General features: G+C 36.9%; 1 pseudogene; it reads left to right on the plus strand.

The window, feature by feature from the left end:
* Nucleotides 1-4,091: 4,091 nt before the first annotated feature.
* Nucleotides 4,092-5,391, plus strand: LOC118906712 (annotated as a pseudogene).
* The last annotated feature ends 15,533 nt before the right edge of the window (nucleotides 5,392-20,924 follow it).

The following is a 20,924-nucleotide window of genomic DNA, read 5'->3' on the forward strand; positions in this document are numbered from 1 at the left end:
GTCTGTCCGTTTTCTTTTTTGTTTGTTCGTTTTAGTATAGTTTTTAGCACTTGTTATCATTGGTGGATTTGTTGTTTGGCTTGCTTGTGCTCTTCTTTCTTTCTTTTTTTAATTTTTTTATTACTTTTTAATTTTTTTATTTTTAATAATTTAAAAAATTTTTATTTTAATAACTTTATTTTATTTATTTATTTTCTTTCTTTCTTTCTTTCTTTTTTTCTCCCTTTTCTTCTGAGGCATGTGGCTGACAGGGTCTTGGGGCTCCAGCTGGGTGTCAGGCCTGTGCCTCTGAGGTGGGAGAGCTGATTCAGGATATTGGTCCAGCAGAGACCTCCTGGCTCCATGTGATATCAAACGGTGAAAGCTCTCCCAGAGATCTCCATCTCAACGCTAAGACCCAGCTCCACTGAATGACCAGCAAGCTACAGTGCTGGACACCCTATGCCAAACAACTAGCAAAACAGGAACACAACCCCACCCAATAGCAGAAAGCCTGGCTAAAATCATAACACGGTCACAGACACCTGAAAAAAACACCACTGGACGCAGTTCTGCCCACCAGAAAGACAAGATCCACTTCATCCACCAGAACACAGGCACCAGTCCCCTACACCAGGAAGCCAACACAACCCACTGGGGGCATACACCAAAAACAACAGGAACTACGAACCTGCAGCCTGCAAAAAGGAGACCCCCAAACACAGTAAGTTAAGCAAAATGAGAAGACAGAGAAACACACAGCAGATGAAGGAGCAAGGTAAAAACCCACCAGACCTAACAAATGAAGAGGAAATAGGCAGTCTACCTGAAAAAGAATTCAGAGTAATGATGGTAAAGATGATCCAAAATCTTGTAAATAGAATGGAGAAAATACAAGAAACGTTTAAGAAGGACCTAGAAGAACTAAAGAACAAAAGAACAATGATGAACAACACAATAAATGAAATTAAAAATTCTCTAGAAGGAATCAATAGCAGAATAACTGAGGCAGAATAACGAATAACTGACCTGGAAGATAAAATAGGGAAATAACTACCGTAGAGCAGAATAAAGAAAAAAGAATGAAAAGAATTGAGGACACTCTCAGAGATCTGTGGGACAATATTAAATGCACCAACATAAGAATTATAGGGGTACCAGAAGAAGAGGAGAAAAAGAAAGGGGCTGAGAAAATATTTGAAGAAATTATAGTTGAAAACTTCCCTAATATGGGAAAGGAAATAGTCAGTCAGTCCAGAAAGCACAGGGAGTCCCATACAGCATACGTACAAGGAGAAACATGCCAAGAAACATATTAATCTAACTATCAATAATTAAATACAAAGAAAAAATATTAAAAGCAGTGAGGGAAAAACAGCAAATAACAAGGGAATCCTCATAAGATTAACTGCTGATCTTTCAGCAGAAACTCTGCAAGCCAGAAGGGAGTGGCAGGACATATTTAAAGTGATGAAAGGGAAAACCTACAACCAAGAGTACTCTACCCAGCCAGGATCTCATTGAGATTCAACGGAGAAACTAAAACCTTTACAGACAAGCAAAAGCTAAGAGAATTCAGCACCACCAACCCAACTTTACAACAAATGCTAAAGGAACTTCTCTAGGCAGGAAACACAAGAGAAGGAAAAGACCTACAATAACAAACCCAGAACACTTGAGAAAATGGTAATAGGAATACACATATCGATAATTACCTTAAAGGCAAATGGATTAAATGCTCCAACCAAAAGACATCGACTGGCTGAATGGATACAAAAACAAGACCCATATATATGATGTCTACAAGATACCCACTTCAGACCTAGGGATATACAGACTGAAAGTGAGGGGATGGAAAAAGATATTCCATGCAAATGGAAATCAAAAGAAAGCTGGAGTAGCAATTCTCATATCAGACAAAATAGAGTTTAAAATAAAGACTATTACAAGAGACAAAGAGGACACTACATAATGATCAAGGGATCAATCCAAGAAAAGATCAACAATTGTAAATATTTATGCACCCAAAATAGGAGCACCTCAATACATAAGGCAAATGCTAACAGCCATAAAAGGGGAAATTGACAGTAACACAGTCATAGTAGGGGACTTTAACACCCCACTTTCACCAATGGACAGATCACCCAAAATGAAAATAAATAGGGAAACACAAGCTTTAAACGGTAAATTAAACAAGGTGGACTTAATTGATATTTATAGGACATTCCATCCAAAAACAACAGAGTACACTTTCTTCTCAAGTGCTCATGGAACATTCTCCAGGATAAATCATATCTTGGGTCACAAATCAAGCCTTGGTAAATTTAAGAAAATTGAAATCGTATCAAGTATCTTTTCTGACCACAACGCTATGAGACTAGATATCAATTACAGGAAAATATCTGTAAAAAATACAAACACATGGAGGCTAAACAATACACTACTAAATAACCAAGAGATGACTGAAGAAATCAAAGAGGAAATCAAAAAATACCTAGAAACAAATGACAATGAAAACACGATGACCCAAAACCTCTGGGATGCAGCAAAAGCAGTTCTAAGAAGGAAGTTTATAGCTATACAATCCTACCTCTAGAAACAAGAAACATCTCAAATAAACAATCTAACCTTACACCTAAAGCAATTAGAGAAAGAAGAACAAAAACCCCCAAAGCCAGCAGAAGGAAAGGAATCATAAGGATCAGATCAGAAATAAATGAAAAAGATATGAAGGAAACAAGAGCAAAGATCAATAAAACTAAAAGCTGATTCTTTGAGAAGATAAACAAAATTGATAAACCATTAGCCAGACTCATCAGGGAAAAAAGGGAGAAGACTCAAATCAATAGAATTAGAAATGAAAAAGAAGTAACAACTGACACTGCAGAAATACAAAGGATCATGAGAGATTACTACAAGCAACTATATGCCAATAAAATAGACAACCTGGAAGAAATGGACAAATTCTTAGAAAAGTACAACCTTCCAAGACTGAACCAGGAAGAAATAGAAAATATAAACAGACCAATCACAAGCACTGAAATTGAGACTGTGATTAAAAATCTTCCAACAAACAAAAGCCCAGAACCAGATGGCTTCACAGGCGAATTCTATCAAATATTTAAAGAAGAGTTAACACCCTACCCTTCTCAAACTCTTCCAAAATATAGCAGAGGGAGGAACACTCCCAAACTCATTCTACGAGGCCACCATCACCCTAATACCAAAACCAGACAAAGATGTCACAAAGAAAGAAAACTACAGGCCAATATCACTGATGAACATAGATGCAAAAATCCTCAACAAAATACTAGCAAACAGAGCCCAACAGCACATTAAAAGGATCATACACCATGAGCAAGAGGGTTTTATACCAGGAATGCGAGGATTCTTCAATATATGCAAATCAAGCAATGTGATAAATCATATTAACAAACTGAAGGAGAAAAACCATATGATCATCTCAATAGATGCAGAAAAAGCTTTTGACAAAATTCAACACCCATTTATGATAAAAACCATCCAGAAAGTTGGCACAGCGGGAACTTACCTCAACATAATAAAGGCCATATATGACAAACCCACAGCCAACATCGTTCTCAATGGTGAAAAACTGAAACCATTTCCTCTAAGATCAGGAACAAGACAAGGTTGTCCACTCTCACCACTATTATTCAACATAGTTTTGGAAGTTTTAGCCACAGCAATCAGAGAAGAAAAAGAAATAAAAGGAATCCAAATCGGAAAAGAAGAAGTAAAGCATTCACTGTTTGCAGATGACATACTATACATAGAGAATACTAAGGATGCTACCAGAAAACTACTAGAACTAATCAATGAATTTGGTAAAGTAGCAGCATACAAAATTAATGCACAGAAATCTCTTGCATTCCTATGCACTAATGATGAAAAATCTGAAAGAGAAATTAAGGAAACACTCCCATTTACCACTGCAACAAAAAGAATAAAATACCTGGGAATAAACCTACTTAAGGAGAGCACTGGTTCTGCGTGAATATAAGAATGCGTGCATGGAGAGGCAAGCAACAGCATTAACAGCCACACTTCTAGAAGATTCTAGCCAGTGCGCAGGAAAGTGGTAGAGAGTAGGAATGAACGGGCGAAGGACCCAGGGTCACGAGACCATTGGGTGGGCAGAGCCAGTGGCTGGGGAGGTTCTAGTCTGTTCTGCCTCGCAGCAGCCGCCCCGTTTATGCAGTCACGCTGAGCTAGCACCTGGGCCTGGGATTGTGCCGCAGCCTCCGCCGCGCCCGCCGCCTCCTGCTGCCTCCCGCCGCCTCCAGACCATAGACCCCCTCAAAGTGAGCGAGCTTCGAGCCTTCGTGAAAATGTGCAAGCAGGACCCGAGTGTTCTGCACACTGAGGAAATGTGCTTCCTGAGGGAATGGGTGGAGAGCATGGGGGGTAAAATACCACCTGCTACTTGTAAAACTAAATTGGAAGAAAATACCAAGGAAGAAAAAACAGTAAGAACGAGGAGGAAAACATAAAGACAGACGAACCATCAAGTGAGGAAAGTGATCTAGAAATTGACAATGAAGGTGTGATTGAACCAGACCCTGATGCCCCTCAAGAAATGGGAGATGAAAATGTAGAGATAACTGAGGAGATGATGGATCAGGCAAATGATAAAAAAGTGCCTGCCATTGATGCCCTAAATGATGGTGAACTACAGAAAGCCATTGACTTGTTCACAGATGCCATCAAGCTAAATCCTCATTTGGCCATTCTGTATGCCAAGAGATCAAGTGCCTTCATCAAATTACAGAAGCCAAATGCTGCCTTCCGAGACTGTGACAGAGCTATTGAAATAAATCCTGATTCTGCTCAGCCATACAAGTGGCGAGGGAAAGCACACAGACTTTTGGGCCATTGGGAAGAAGCTGCCCATGATCTTGTCCATGCCTGTAAGCTGGATTATGATGAAGATACTAGTGCAATGCTGAAAGAAGTTCAACCAAGGGCCCAGAAAATTGCTGAACATAGGAGAAAGTATGAGTGAATATGTGAAGAGCGAGAGATCAAAGAAAGAATAGAAAGGGTCAAGAAGGTTAAGGAAGAAAATGAGAGAGCCCAGAGGGAGGAAGAAGCCAGATGACAATCAGGAGCTCAGTATGGCTCTTTGCAGGTGGCTTTCCTGGCAGAATGCCTGGTAATTTTCCTGGAGGAATGCCTGGAATAGGAGGGGGCATGCCTGGAATAGCAGGAATGCCTGGGCTCAATGAAATTCTTAGTGATCCAGGGGTTCTTGCAGCCATACAGGATCCAGAAGTTATGGTGGCCTTCCAGGATGTGGCTTAGAACCCGGGAAATATGTCAATATATCAGAGCAACCCAAAGGTTATGAATCTCGTCAGTAAATTGTCGGGCAAATTTGGAGGTCAAGTATAATGCCCTTCTGACAAATAAAGCCCCTGCTGAAGGAAAAGCAACTTAGATCACCTAATGGATGTTGCAATAATACAAACTAGTGTACCTCTGACCTTCTCATGAAGAAAGCTGGGGTGCTTTAAAGATAATTCCTACCCCTCTGCCCCAAATGCAGCTGAAACATTTTACAGTGGTTTTCCATTAGGGTATTCATTCAGATAATGCTTTCTTACTAGAAATTAAAAATTTTAAACAATTTTTAAACCTTAAAAATATTTAAAACAAATTAAAAGGGTGTGTTAATCCCTACATCTTTCTTTACTAATCATTTTGGTTTTTTCCTTTGAATTAATTAGGCAAGGAAGATACTTCAGTATGCAAGATTTATTGTTCAAGTTTGAGTGAAATAAAGATTTATTAGTGGGAGGAAAATGTAACATTTAAATATATAAAGTTTGAGTTGGATATATGGTCACTGAGGCATTTTGATTTGTCTTTTTAATTGCTTTATTATTTTTCTTTTTAATGATTTGCTTCCATGAAACTACTGGGACCACCAGTGTTGCAGTAGGACCTGGGTAGGGAGTGGAAGTACTTGTCAGGGCAGCAGTAATCTTACTACATTTCATATAATGTGTACCCTTGTGCAGATGCACTTAAATCTTACACTGGGTGAAGGGATGATTTTTATACTGCTGCAGTAAAATTGGATTACTTAGCTCTGTTCTTCTCTGATATCTAAAATAAATGTTTCATATTTCCACATAGGGGGAAAAAAAAACCTACCTAAGGAGACAAAAGACCTGTATGCAGAAAACTATAAGACACTGATGAAAGAAATTAAAGATGATACAAACAGATGGAGAGATATACCATGTTCTCGGATTGGAAGAATCAACACTGTGAAAATGACTACTACCCAAAGCAATCTACAGATTCAATGCAATCCTTATCAAACAACCAATGGAATTTTTCAAAGAACTAGAACAAAAAATTTCACAATTTGTATGGAAACACAAAAGACCCCGAATAGCCAAAGAAATCTTGAGAAAGAAAAATGGAGCTGGAGGAATCAGGCTCCCTGACTTCAGACTATACTACAAAGCTACAATAATCAAGACAGTATGACACTGGTACAAAAACAGAAATATAGATCAATGGAACAGGATAGAAAGCCCAGAGATAAACCCACGCACATATGGCCACCTTATTTTTGATACAGGAGGCAAGAATATACAATGGAGAAAAGACAGCCTCTTCAATAAGTGGTGCTGGGAAAACTGGACAGTTACATGTAAAAGAATGAAATTAGAACACTCCTTAACACCATACACAAAAATAAACTCAAAATGGATTAAAGACCTAAATGTAAGGCCAGACATTATCAAACTCTTAGAGGAAAACACAGGCAGAACACTCTGTGACATACATCACAGCAAGATCTTTTTGGATCCACCTCCTAGATAAATGGAAATAAAAACAAAAATAAACAAATGGGACCTAATGAAACTTAAAAGCTTTTGCACAGCAAAGGAAACCATAAACAAGACGAAAAGACAACCCTCAGAACGGGAGAAAATATTTGCAGATGAAGCAACTGACAAATGATTACTCTCCAAGATTTACAAGCAGCTCATGCTACTCAATATTAAAAAACAAACAACCAAATCCAAAAATGGGCATAAGACCTAAATAGACATTTCTCCAAAGAAGATATACAGATTGCCAACAAACACATGAAAGGATGCTCAACATCACTAATCATTAGAGAAATGCAAATCAAAAGTACAATGAGGTATCACCTCACACCAGTCAGAATGACCATCATCAAAAAATCTACAAACAATAAATGCTGGAGAGGGTGAGGAGAAAAGGGAACCCTCTTGCACTGTTGGTGGGAATGTAAATTGATACAGCTACTATGGAGAACAGTATGGAGGGTCCTTAAAAAACTAAAAATAGAACTACCATACAACCCAGCAATCCCACTACTGCGCATATACCCTGAGAAAACCATAATTCAAAAAGAATCGTGTACCACAATATTCATTGTAGCTCTATTTACAATAGCCAGGACATGGAAGTAACCTAAGTGTCCATCGACAGATGAATGGATAAAGAAGATGTGGCCCATATATACAATGGAATATTACTCAGCCATAAAAAGAAATGAAATTGAGTTATTTGTAGTGAGGTGGATGGACCTAGAGTCTACCATACAGAGTGAAGTAAGTCAGAAAGAGAAAAACAAATACTGTATGCTAACACATATATATGGAATCTTAAAAAAAAATAAAAATGGTTCTGAAGAACCTAGGGGCAGGACAGGAATAAAAACGCAGATGTAGAGAATGGACTTGAGGATATGGGGAGGGGGAAGGGTACGCTGGGACGAAGTGAGAGAGTGGCATGGACATATACACACTACCAAATGTAAAATAGATAGCTAGTGGGAAGCAGCTGCATAGCACAGGGAGATCAGCTCGGTGCTTTGTGACCACCTAGAGAGGTGGGATAGGGAGGATGGGAGGGGGACGCAAAAGGGAGGAGATATGGGGATATATGTATATGTATAGCCGATTCACTTTGTTATAAAGCAGAAACTAACACACCATTGTAAAGCAATGATACTCCAATAAAGATGTTTTAAAAAAAATGAGCTAAAACCGTCTTTCATGTCAGAAAGAAAGTGAAGTTTACGAAGGTCATGTTGAAATGACTTAGGAGCCAACTTAAAGAAGTTCTGACAAATTAATTGAGATAATTTAAGCTCCAATGAGGATATTAATTGGAACAGATTGAAACAGTAGATATATTTAAGCTTATGAGTTTGTATCAAATTTAAAGAAAAAAACTAAGTTTGGAGAGTGATAGGGATCCAATTAATTATCTTGAAAAGATGATATGTATATATATCTTAGCTTTTTTATAATAACTGCACCACTTTATAACAAAATAGTTGATGAAGGGAAACATTTTTATGAAAATATTCCAACAAATAAATGAAGTCAAAGTGATGGAATTAAAATGTCATAGTTTCTAATCCCCAGTGAATTAATGGACCCAGGCATCAAATACCAATGGTTACTAACACCCCAAAAGAGAGGTAATGTCCTAATAAAGGAAAATACCACCACCTATTAACTTATTTTAAAAAAAGAAAGGAAGGAAGGAAGAAAAGGAATCTAGTCAAGTCTTTAGATTTAACTACGAAGTTACAGGAAATACAGAGGACATGTGAAACATATCATGACTATCAAATCAGCAACATTCATACTCCAGGAAACTACAGTTAAAACCACCTGATTTTTCTAAAATAACTAATTTTAAGAGGAAAAGAGAAGAAAGATGAAAGAAAAATGAGACAACCCAAATATGTGTTGAAAAGTGAAATAGAATGTTTTAGAATGCACACTTGGATGATAAAATCATTTTTACAGAAGCAAGAAAGTGATTCCCATAAAGTGAGGATAGTATCTTCATTTCGGGTAGAGAGTGGAACTGGTGATTAGGAAGAGTTGCGTTGAGGGTTCTTGAAGTGGGTTCTTGAATTCTTAAGGTATTTTGGTTTGTAAGAATTTGTTAAATTATAAATCTGTTTAATGGTACCTTTCTGTATCTCTGTTATAAGAAATTTTTTTTCAAAAAAAAAACTTTAGATCTGAAAAAGGTGTCCAAGCTCTTCTCCCAGGGTGCTTAAGCTGGGCTGTGTTAAAACTCTAGGGAAAAATCATAATAATAAATCCAGAGGATTGGCTTAAGGGGTCTGTGAATCCCTCAAAATTGTTTCCAACTTTATTTGTGCCCCCAAGACTAGGATCCATGAGTCAAGGAGGATAATTTCTCCCCATTTATGTTTTTATTATTTCTTACTTCTTAAGCTTTCCTCACACATGAAATTGGTGTCAAAGAACATTTGTTGAGGGAACAAGTTATTTCTCCAAGCAGGGAAGAGTCAGGGCAGTGGGGGTAGAGGGGACGGGAAAACATTAAAAACACAATGATAGAAAAAGATAACTGCCAATACAAAATTTTAAAGAAAAACTAAAATACAATAATATGAAGGTTATCCAATTACTTCCTTTCTCATCATTCTCTTACACTTGTTAACTTTGCTTCTGGTCTAGGTAGGTTTGATAGACTGGCTTTTTCCTATTTGTTAACTACTTTTGGATAGTCCATCTATTTTTTCATGCTTTTTTTCCCCTTGGTTTTCTTTACCAAGGGAATTTTTAAATTTTTATTAAAAAAAAAAAAAAAAAGGTGTGGACAGGAACCATGCATATTGGCATCACCTGAGCTGCTGGTTATAAATGCTGATTCCTAAGCCCAAAGTTGTCTATTGCCAATCACTAGAATAAGGACCCTCTGGAATCTATCATTTGAAAGAGTCCCTTGCCATAAGACTTAGGCACTAAAACACTAGACAGCCATTGAATAAATGCCAGCATGAGGCCTCCTCTTTTTTTCCTTAGAAGACAAATTCTTCTAAAAATTCTTCTCATCCATCTTTATTTTAGCAAATACACCAATACAGTTTAACACTAATTTTAATTGCCTATTGTACAGTTCTTAATACATAGATGATGTTCATCTCTTAAAATTTAACCCACTTTATATTATAGAATACCTATTTCATAAGAACTCAATGTATATTATAAAATTTGCAAATATTCTTTTAACTCTGAGGCGTTTCTACATTGTATCTATTTAATGGACTGAGAAGAAAACAAAAAAAGCTAAACACTGGGTAATAAAATGTAGAACCAGAGGCTTTCACAGGGCTCTTATTTCCTTTTATTACATTTGTTAACTTTGTATAAGCAATTTTTTAAAGGCTATTACTTTTAACATGAAATAAGAATGAAAATAACCCAGTAGCACAGATTGAACATTATATCAACATCTTTATTTTCTAATTCTATAATCTCAGGCAAAAGCTCCAGACAGTCCACATGATTAATATTTCGTCTGGCCTAGAATAAATTCTAGGTTTTGAAAGACCATAAATTACGAAAATTAAATTATGCTTAGAGACAGTTTTATCTGTCTCTAATGTCACACTCTCCAAAAATTAGCTGCACAGGGAGTGACAGGAAACATCACACAGAGTTTACTGAATGTGAAGCCATCCAAAGTATCTTGGTTTTTAGATAGGCAATCGTTGCCAAAAGAAGCTTGAAAAGGAACTTTGAACTCATTTTTCCCTTTTTCTATTACTGTCCTGGGAGGGAGGGAGAGGAGTGAGGGGGGATGAGAGGTTCTTGAAAATGATTCTCAAATCGGACTTCCCAGATTAATTTCTTCCTATGTCTACATCCTATTGAAGTAGTTTTAACTCTGAAGCTCAGAGAACACAAGGAGTGTTTACCAAGTGCATATCAAAAGAAAACAGCATCTCATGATGGTGTTCTTTTCATCTTGAAGCCTAAATGCTGGTAGATTCTGGAATAAGTGACTGGTACATACATTAGCCACAAGCAGCAGATGGACCATTAAATGAGAAGAGTACCTGCTATAGCACGGCTTTTTAAGATGGTTGTTAATTTGTGTTAAAGCAGTTTTGGGATTTGAAAGACTCTGGCACTGTCTAGGCATAACTGAAAGCAGAAATAAGTTTGTTTGTTGCCTTGCTATGTGTTAGTGAAAGCTGCTTTGGGCGTATCTATTTTCATTGCATCAGGCCAGATTACATCTTGAATTATGTCCTTTTTACAATACACCATCATATACTTATGAAAAGAAGTATGTAATTATTAATAAAGACCTCATGCTGGTCTACAGGTGTTGCTATGAATAAGCAGGAGTGGACTGAGCAGAGTGCTACACTGTTAGGAATTATCAATGTTGAGAAATGACCTCTTAAATGTTGAGTTGGAGGTTTCTGGTTAAGACTCTACCTTATTTTTTATTATAATGTGGTTTCCTTGTCTACAGCATTCTAAATTATTTACTAATTGAAGTTGAGCCTAACCACAGAATCATTAATAATTAATTCTTCTTTTGGATTTGTGTGCATTCATGTGATTAAATGTCTGTGTTTTTGCTTATGGAATCCACAATCTGCTATTTTGCATTGATTAGAAGGGATGCACAAAGAGCCAACGCCCATTATGGAATTCCCAAAGGATATTCTCAGTAACCTTTTCCTGAGTGTGTCTAACCTCTGATGCACCATTAGGTGGAGAGGAAAAAACAAACTCTCTAACCACATTTTGCTGCATTTGAAACAGAGCCTTTATGGTTAGATCAGGCTCTCTGCCTCTTCACAGTTACTCTTATGATACTTATTTTTCCCCCAGGAGCAGGGAGATGGGTGAATAAGGGGGATAAGCCACACAAAGTGTCCGCATAAATGTGAAGGGAAACTAAAATGACCTTTTTTAAAAAGTCTGCTTTATACTGAGTTTTCAGATTACCCAGCATAACTTGATAGACTAGATTAGGCTTGAGGAACAAACCACTCCCAAAGCGCAGGCACTTGACATAAGAATAGTTGATTTTTTTTAAAACTTTTTATTTTATATTGGAGTATAGTTGATTAACAAGGTTGTGTTAGTTTCAGGTGTACAGCAAAGTGATTCAGTTACACATACACATGTATCTATTCTTTTTCAGATTTTTCCCCATTTAGGTTGTTGTACAATATTGAGGAGAGTTCCCTGTGCTATACAGTAGGTCCTTGTCGGTTGATCACTCAGGCTCATGCCTCATGTGGGATAGCAGGAGGCTCTGCCCCACACTGCCCCTCAGAGGTGGATCCCACAGAGGCTTCTCCTCTTGTGAGTGTGCTCCCTACGAGGCTTGCTCAGGCTCCACACCAGGAAGGAGAGGCTGCAGATCATGTGTGAGCTTCTCATCATCTCAACCTTGAAGGGACACTTTGCTTCCACTCATAGGTCATTGGCCATCATGGTCACATGAGTGGCAGTGGAGGGGAAAATGGAATATTTGGTGAGCATTACCATCTATGCTCCAGTTTACCCGTCTAGTCACCGCATATCCTTCTGCTCTCTTCTTCCAACAGATGGGCCACACTTAACCACCTCCCAAGGGAGATCGCATAAAACTTCCAGCCAGTCAAAGACTCAGCCGAAAGCCCAGGGTCTCTGGGTGATGCACAGTCATCTCTACATTAGCCCATATATGGCTCTTCTAGGTCCAGAGACTTATGGATTAAAAAGACCTGTTACTGCCCTAACTAACAAAAAACAACAGTAGAAAACTTCATCTGGAGAGAAAAATAGGAAAGGCACAGTCATGACTTTTTGTACCAATTCCCAAATCCCACTGAGTACGCATTGTGGAGGGCACCCTCGACTGGGGTGGAAAATAATCCTTGATTCCTGTATCTTGACTCTTGTTCACATCTGAATTGAGCCTTGGGGAATTTCACCTTCACTGTGGCTATGCAGTTTTCTGAGCCCACTTCCTGCCCACAAGACGGTCAGTAACACATAGTTGTCTCCATCGCTGCTCATGAATATTCACTGCCTCTCCAGGCAAGGGGATCACATGCCCCCTCGGTTAATCTCTGGCTTTCTCATTGTTTCAGCCAAGATCCTATGGGAAGTGGCATGTGTTACCTCTACGGTAGGACCTGCTTCCATGCTCTCTTTACCCTCTGCCACTTTGATTTGCAACGTACCAGACAGTGGTTGTTTCAGATGGGACCCAGCATAAAGAGAACATACAGAGCACAGCCAACTATGATGGTCATGTGTGCAAAGGAGAAATAAGCTTTGCCTCTTGTAAGCCACTAGTATTTTCAGTTGTTTGTTGCCATGGCATAACTTAACCTATCCTAAAACTGGCTAGGGTCATTTTAAGGCTCCATCTCTTTCAGTTCAGTGGTTTCTTTGGCAATATAATAATCTCAAAAATTTCAAGAGTTTCTTATCCAGTCCACTCCAGATAGCCCGATGTGCCAGTAAATGTATCTAACATTCTCTTTGAGACATAGTTCTCATAGAGAAAATAGTTGTTTGCTTTCTCATCCTGATAACTCTCACTTTCTCTAAACTTAATGGTGGCGTCTAGAATCCCTTGGGCTTCAGTGGAAAAAAAATGTTTTTTTCTGGGCTCTGATACTTAGTTTAATTGTTCCTTAAGCATTTTAATTAGTTGAAAGATAGTACTGAGTAGGCTTCTCAAAAAGTCTTTCTCAAGCCTCTTACTACTAGATGTCAAAGCAGTTGACTCTTTTAACAGTAAAAGGTCTAAATGTCCTCATTCCCTTTCATTAAGCTGCAAATTGACAATTTCTATGCTGAAATCACCTCTTTCTTCTAATACCCTGTGAAATACAACCCCAAAGCAACCAGCACACACTATTCATGCTCTATCTTCAACCTCTTCTCAGAGAGCTGCATCAGGTACACTACAAGATCTGCTTTCCAAATTATCACAGGTTCCAGTTTTATAAAATATTTCACCCCTGCAAAAACAGATTGCTACTGTAAATCTAAAACAGTTCTAAACTTTTCAAAAATTTATTGAAAAAAATTGATTGCTACCTTTCTAGCTTGAAAGTCATTTACTCAGTAGCCACCAAACCCAGGGCCATGCACTTGAGGATTCTGGCTTGTTTGTTACAGCAGCACATCTCTCCTGGTAGCAGTTTCTGTATTAGTCAGGACAGGTTAGGTGATGCTGACATAACCAATAGCCTCCAACTCTCTGTGGCTTCATATACCAAAGGGTGTTTCCGCATCACAGCACATGTCTCCTGCAGATGGACAGGGGGTGTGGTCTAGGCAGCCCAATGGAGACCCACTCTCTGGGATTTCCACTAGTTGGAAAAGCAGCAAGGCTTTACACAGCCTCAGCCTAGAAAGGACACAGAGCACTCCTCCCACAATTTTTTGACCAGAACTGGTGTCCATGACCTTACCTACTTGTATGTAAAGTGACTGAAAAAATGTCGAGGAGCAAATGGAATCTTTGGTATGACTATTTCTATAAGAATAATGTAATACACCAATCAAATTAAAAAGAAGCAAGTGACTGTAAATATGAACACAATGACAGGAAAGAGAAAAAACTCATTATAATAACAACCAGGCACAGGAATTATGGAATGAATAATCAGATTTCTGACATGCCTGTTTGCATGACAGCAAAATAACACAATCATGTCTGAAGTATTCAGAAGATTACTCTGAATTTGCGTGTTTTATCTCTTCCTTGCTCTTCTTTACCCTCCTGGTAGTTACTATAACCTCCTCGTAGTTACTGCTTAATACAAGATATGACACTCAAACTAGGCCATTTTATATCTTATGGTTGCTCTGGCCAAGGTTACTAACAAGTACCACTAACATGTACAACTTGCAATATCAGTTGTGTGGCTATATAATGTATTGCCCAAACCAGAACATTTTGAGAGTGAAAAGAAATATTGTCTACAGTGACAATTCATTTAGTTTTCTTTTTCTAAGTTTAAGGATCTGTAAAGAGAAGTTGTAGGAAGGTTATGGAATTACGGACATCACAACATTAGGAAGCGCCACGTTTAAGCCCAGGCTGCCTGCCTCCTTTATCTAAGCTCTTACTCACTGTGCTACCTGAAAGACCTCCTCCCTTCCCCTTAGAGGGTCATTAATAGTAAATGTTCTAAGCTGAGATAAACACATACAGAAATTTAAAGAAGGTAGGAAAGCTTTGGGTGTGTCACATATAGTAGTGATGATTCCATGTTAATCAGGAAAGAGCAAGAGTACCGGTGAGTTTGAAGAATAAAAAGAGCCTAGATGGGTTAAAATCTGCTTGAAGGTGCAAAGTGGTTAAATAGGGTTAAAGTTGAGGCAAACATTTTTAGGGACTCCAGAAGATTGGTGCAGTTCTTAATTTTTAAAAATAATGTGTATTAAAGCTTTCAGAAGAAAAATAAAAAGGTAATACCCAATTTCTGTAAATAACTAGCTTATACTCTGATATACAATACAAACATTTCCATTTATTTCTGTGTCATTCAAAAGTCCTAATAATACCTATATGTAATTAGATGTGTTGTGTTAAAATGGGCCATGGAAGTTGCTAGACTTATGCTAGCATAACCTGATGGAAGAAACAGAAAATGCAATAGAAGTGAAGTCAATAGAGTCAATAGAAAAGATAACAGAACTCAGAAGCAATGATGCAATTCATTTTCACAGTATGGCCTGTGAGTTTCATTTTCTTTTGTTTTTAGCCCTGCAGCCTTTTAAGACCATTTGTTAATTTCCATGCCCACAGCAATCAAAGTTCACAGATACATTTTGCAGGAATCTCTTGACCTGTCAAGCATAGTGTAAGCAGTGATAAAAGGGTCTGATAAGGAGCCATAGGGTGCAAGAGAATGAATGAGTGAATGAATGAATGAATGCAGAGTGAATCTAGAATTTAAGATACCCAATTCTGTCCCTCTGCAGCCACTACTCCTCAACTATATGTACTGAAAAACAGACAGGAAATATTCTCCTTTCATCTCCAGGAGTATGTGACGTTGACCCCAAACACTAATGCAGCTCCATGATGGACAAGACAGCTGCACAACAAATAAAGTGGTTATTGGGCACTTTTTATGACTTCTCAAAACTTCTTCAAAAATAATATTTGCCCTATAAAATTGGCAGTCTCCACTAACATTTACCAGGGCTTCTCTTAGAGAGTTCTTTATTGACTAGGTATGGATTAGGTTAGGCTTATTTGATAATTAACAGGGTCATTTGCAGGTTTCCCACAGTCCAGATTAAACTTAAATTTAATTTGGATGGATATTAAATGTTTGATGTCCCTTAAAGAGATAGAACTACTTTTATTAACTAATTTATATACTTTTTGCTGTGGACAATTATTTTAAATGACCCATAAACTATCAGAAATGGATTTAGATTTGCAATAGTGTTTCAACCAGGTAATGATCACAATCAAATTAATCCTTAATGGCAAGTTAAGTACTTTGAATATATTTTAGGTATTTTTCATCACCTGTATGTGGGATGATTATCCATGACTGTATGTAACACTACCAGCAAAAAGAAAGTTGATAATATTTGGAGATATAAAACATGTAATCATGTACTTACACTTGGCATAAACTTAAGTATACTGAACGCATAAGGAAAATTTGTCATCAGGAACCCTTGTTGTCTAATTCAAAGATCTAGCTAATAAACTGTAGGTTTTTCTAAGTGGCTAACCACAAATGAGCTAATGACATTGCTTCATGGTTGGAATATCAGTACCACATGACCTAAATTTGCTAATGTTTAGTTTATGTATTTATCTGATAAAAAGAGATACTCCAGATCTTAGAAAATTGTTAGCCTGTGTTATCTCTATACTTTGAAAAGAATCTGGAGATTCTTTTTCTCCTTTGTAGCAGTCTCCATAGCATACAGAATGTTTCTTTCTCTTCTTGAGAACTGTTACTAGCAACACTGTCCCTTGGGATTCTATGTTCCTCAAGCCTAGTTATAGAAATGTTTTTTCAGCTTACCTGTCTTTCACTCTTTCAAAAATAAAATAATGAAATAAAATAAAATTCATAGACCTACTGACTATAACGATTTTGCTTCTATTAGAAAGTAAGAAACTGGCATACAAAAACAACAAATATGGGAACACTAAAAAGATTGCAGAATTTTACATATTTTTTTTTTTTGGTATTTAAAAAATATCTATTTAGCATACAAATAAAAGGAAGTAGTGGAGGAATAGAGAGACAAAAAAATCTTAAAAAACAAATATCAAAGTGGTAGGCATAAACCCGACCTCATCAGTAGTTACATTACATGTAGATGGATTAAATACTCTAGTCATAAGGCAAGGATTGGCAGAATGGATTTTTTTTAAACCCCATAGTCTAACCATGTGTTGTGTAAAGAGACCCACTTCACAAAGACATAAATAGGTTGAAAGTTAAAAGTATACAAAACAGAAACATCATGGAAACAGTCACTAAAATAGAGCTGGAGTGGCTGTACTAATATACTTTAAACACTATCTCAGCTGGGCCAGGAAGGAAATCATGATTACTCTCTTTAGTGCTTAACTTCTATTTGTCTAGAACTAATATTTTTCTTTTCTTATTTGCTTAATTTTCTATGTATTTATCTATGATTACATCCAAACTTCTATCAAAAAGTCTACATTTGCTCTCAAAATGCTCAAATGCATCAGATACTCAGAAATTAATATTTCATCTTCCTAATGGAGTTTCTGAAGAACCTTCTGCCATGCTCCAATATGAATGGGTTATCCTCTCTATCTGAAATTTTCATCCTGAGATCTCCCTTCACAAGCATCATGTTTATTACCTTCATCTCTGTTGGGTTGGAAGTACTGTTTTTGGTTTGCCAGGTTTTCTTGGTTTGTTCCCTCATTTTGGTAGAACTCAGCCTCCAGTAGCCTCCTGAGAGAAGGGAACAAGGAAAATACATTTTTTAGAACTTCCCTGCCTGAAATTTATTTATTCTACCCTGAAACTTGATTATAATCTGGCTTGATATAGAATGTTAGGTTAGAAGTCATTTTCCTTCAGAATTTTGAAGGTGTATCTCAATTGACTTTGAATTTCTTCTATTCCAATAAGAAGTATACAACAGCTTTGATTTTTGATTCTTGTTATGTGACATATTGTTTTTCTAAAACACTATCTCCAGTGTACTAAAATTTTATAATAATATGTCTTGGTATAAGTCCATTTCATCTTTTTGAGGGGGCACTCTGTGGGATCTTCTTAATCACTTCCCTAAGGATGTAAGGTAAAGATTTAACTTACATGTAAAATTAGGTGATCAGTGCAAGGCACACAGGAATAAAATACAATTACCAAAAGCTAAGTTTCTCCTAGTCACTGATCTAGGAACACCATGGCATAGGTAGTTCTTGGTTAACTCAAGAAAGAGAACGAAGGGGTGTTTAACACAAATGAATTGTTTGCTTTAACAGGTATTTAACCCCAATTGTAGTGACTAAGGCAATGAAACAGAGAGATTGGCACAATGAAGTTTTTATGGGTAAAGTTGGTAGTTCTGAGTGATTTTAAGAAAAGGTTTCCTTGTATCAAAGTATAACAGACTTTGTAGCCTTAATCAAATGTTCTAATATGAAATAGTCTTTCAGAGTCAGAATGCCTTTTATTTTTTTTTCATGTCTACAAACATCTGTCATTTTCATCTCAAACATATATAAATATTTTTTGTAAGGTATAAATCCTCTGCAAAATTTTGTTAAATTTAAATAGGATTGGAATAAAATTTAAGGAAATATGTTCTTTTATCAAAATCCTATTGCTAAAATTTTTCCTTTTCTTTTAAATTTTTTCCAGAAGCTGAAATCAAAGCATTCATCCTAAAATATACTACTCTGTGTGCATGATTCTTTTTTTAGAGGATATACTATAAAAGTAAAAAAGATTAAGGCAGAAAGGAAGGGGCTATGTTTAACTTGAAAATTTGGCAACTATTTTGATTGGATATCATTTTATTTGCAGTATTTTATCTCTTTAAATCTTGCAACATAAAGATAAATAAATTATATGTGGGCAGAAAAATATTTAGTGTCAGCTTTTCCAAAGTACACTTTTCTTCTTTTCCAATCTGTGACGATTGACAAAGGGCATTTTAAGAAGTTTTATTCTTTCCTTCTTATCTCATCTTGAGAGATGAACTTGGTAGGCACAACTATAGTTAACTGTTCTATTCCCAGTTACTTTAATTATTAGGGTAAAAAATGTTAATTCCTAGATGCAGTAATACTTCAACAGTTATTGAACTTCACCAGAGGGAAAACACTTCTAAGGATATGGTTCATTAGGCCTGTGCTCTCAACCATTAAATTTAGACATTTATATAGAAACTAGATAAATGACACAAAGCAAAAAAACTTTAAAGTGAGAAATTTAACATGTCCATGATAAACTTTCATTATCTTGATGTTATTAGTGAAACCAAAGGCTAGTAAGTATTGAATGAGCCTTGCAAACTCAGTTTTTAAAATCATATATTCTTTGAAAAATAATTTTTGGTTGCAAGATTTAAGAATATCACATTTCTAGATTCTCAAAAGATATTCTTGAACTTTCTCTTATTCAACCACTGAAAAATTGTTCATTTGTTAAGTACATAATGAGGTTACTTGGTTGAAACAGGAAGGAAAAGAAAAACAAGGTTGAAAAAGAAAATGAAGTGGTAACTGCTATAGAAATTTGGAAAGGAGACAGAAATTATCAAAGATTTGGAACTGTATTTTAACACTGACCAACTCAAGGAACAGATATGGGACTGGAAGTCCAACTGAAAAGTAGAATTTTACATATTTTTAACAGTAACTCCAAATCTTAAAAACAGTCTACAGTCCTCATTTTCTTCTAGGCTGGCAGATGCGCATTCTGATGGATTTCACCCCTTTGTTTTTGTTCCTGAGCTTGGCACTTAGTAACTCTCAGTGCGCTTTCTGATCTTACCTTAAGGAGAGGCCTAGTTCTCCAAGAGAACTCCTTATCCCAAAATGGGGAATCGAAACAAGCCATAGGTTTCTTCTCCCTCTGTTTCAAGGAAACAATTCATATTCCTAAGGTAATCTAGACTTCATAAACCCCATTCCCCCAAATTCTACCCCTCATAGGAATGCCATTTCCTCATAGGACATATTAAATAAATGAGAGCTTGCTTAAAAGATCTTTTGATTATTGCAAAATAATCAAAAGGTTCTACTATATGCAAAACAGGACTTCAGCTATAGTAGCATTATATTTCATGGCATTTTTATAGCAGAGTTGCAATCCTTATTTTGGATTTGTATAATAACTAAATATTTTAATCAGAGAATGCAATATATCCTTTTATTTTTTTGCAACTTGATCATAAATACATTTTGAAAAAATAGAAGAGCTGTAGAAGTAACATATATTCTTTATAATACATCTGAATTGTTTTACTCCATCATAATTGAAACATAAATTAGGAAACAAATATGATTTGCCTTCTAGGTGGCATCTAACTATTATTGAAATCAAAAGTTTCCTACAGTGTTTTGAAAATCTGAGAGCAAGCTCCTGCCTTCACTGCCACTGCCTGAGCATTTTGTGCACTGCCTCATCCTTAAGGAGGTTCACAGTCATGAAGCAGCCACCCAGTCTCCTAGTACTGTGCTCTGATCTGAATGTTTGTGCCGCCCAGCCCCCCACCTAACACCCAACATGATGGTATTAGGAGGTGGGGCCTTTGCAAGGTGATTACATCCCTTATATGGGATTAGTGCCTTTATAAAAGAGACCCCACAGAGCTCCTAGCTCCTCCCTTCCCCCATGTGAGTTTACAGCTAGAAGGTGCCAGCTATGAGGAAGCAGTTCCTCACCAGACACCAAATCTGCTAGCACCATAATCTTGGACTTCCTATGCTCCAGAACTGTGAGGAATAAATGTTTGTTGTTTATAAGCCATCCAGTCTAAGGAATTTTGTTATAGTAGCCCACATGGACTAAGACGACTGGCATGCCCTATGGTGAAAGTCAACGGCAAACTACGATGACCCAATTCCAGCAGTGCTATAATGGCCCAGATCCT

The sequence above is a fragment of the Balaenoptera musculus genome, chromosome 14 (genome assembly GCF_009873245.2).
Source record: "Balaenoptera musculus isolate JJ_BM4_2016_0621 chromosome 14, mBalMus1.pri.v3, whole genome shotgun sequence".
NCBI classification, from domain to species: Eukaryota; Metazoa; Chordata; class Mammalia; order Artiodactyla; family Balaenopteridae; genus Balaenoptera; species Balaenoptera musculus.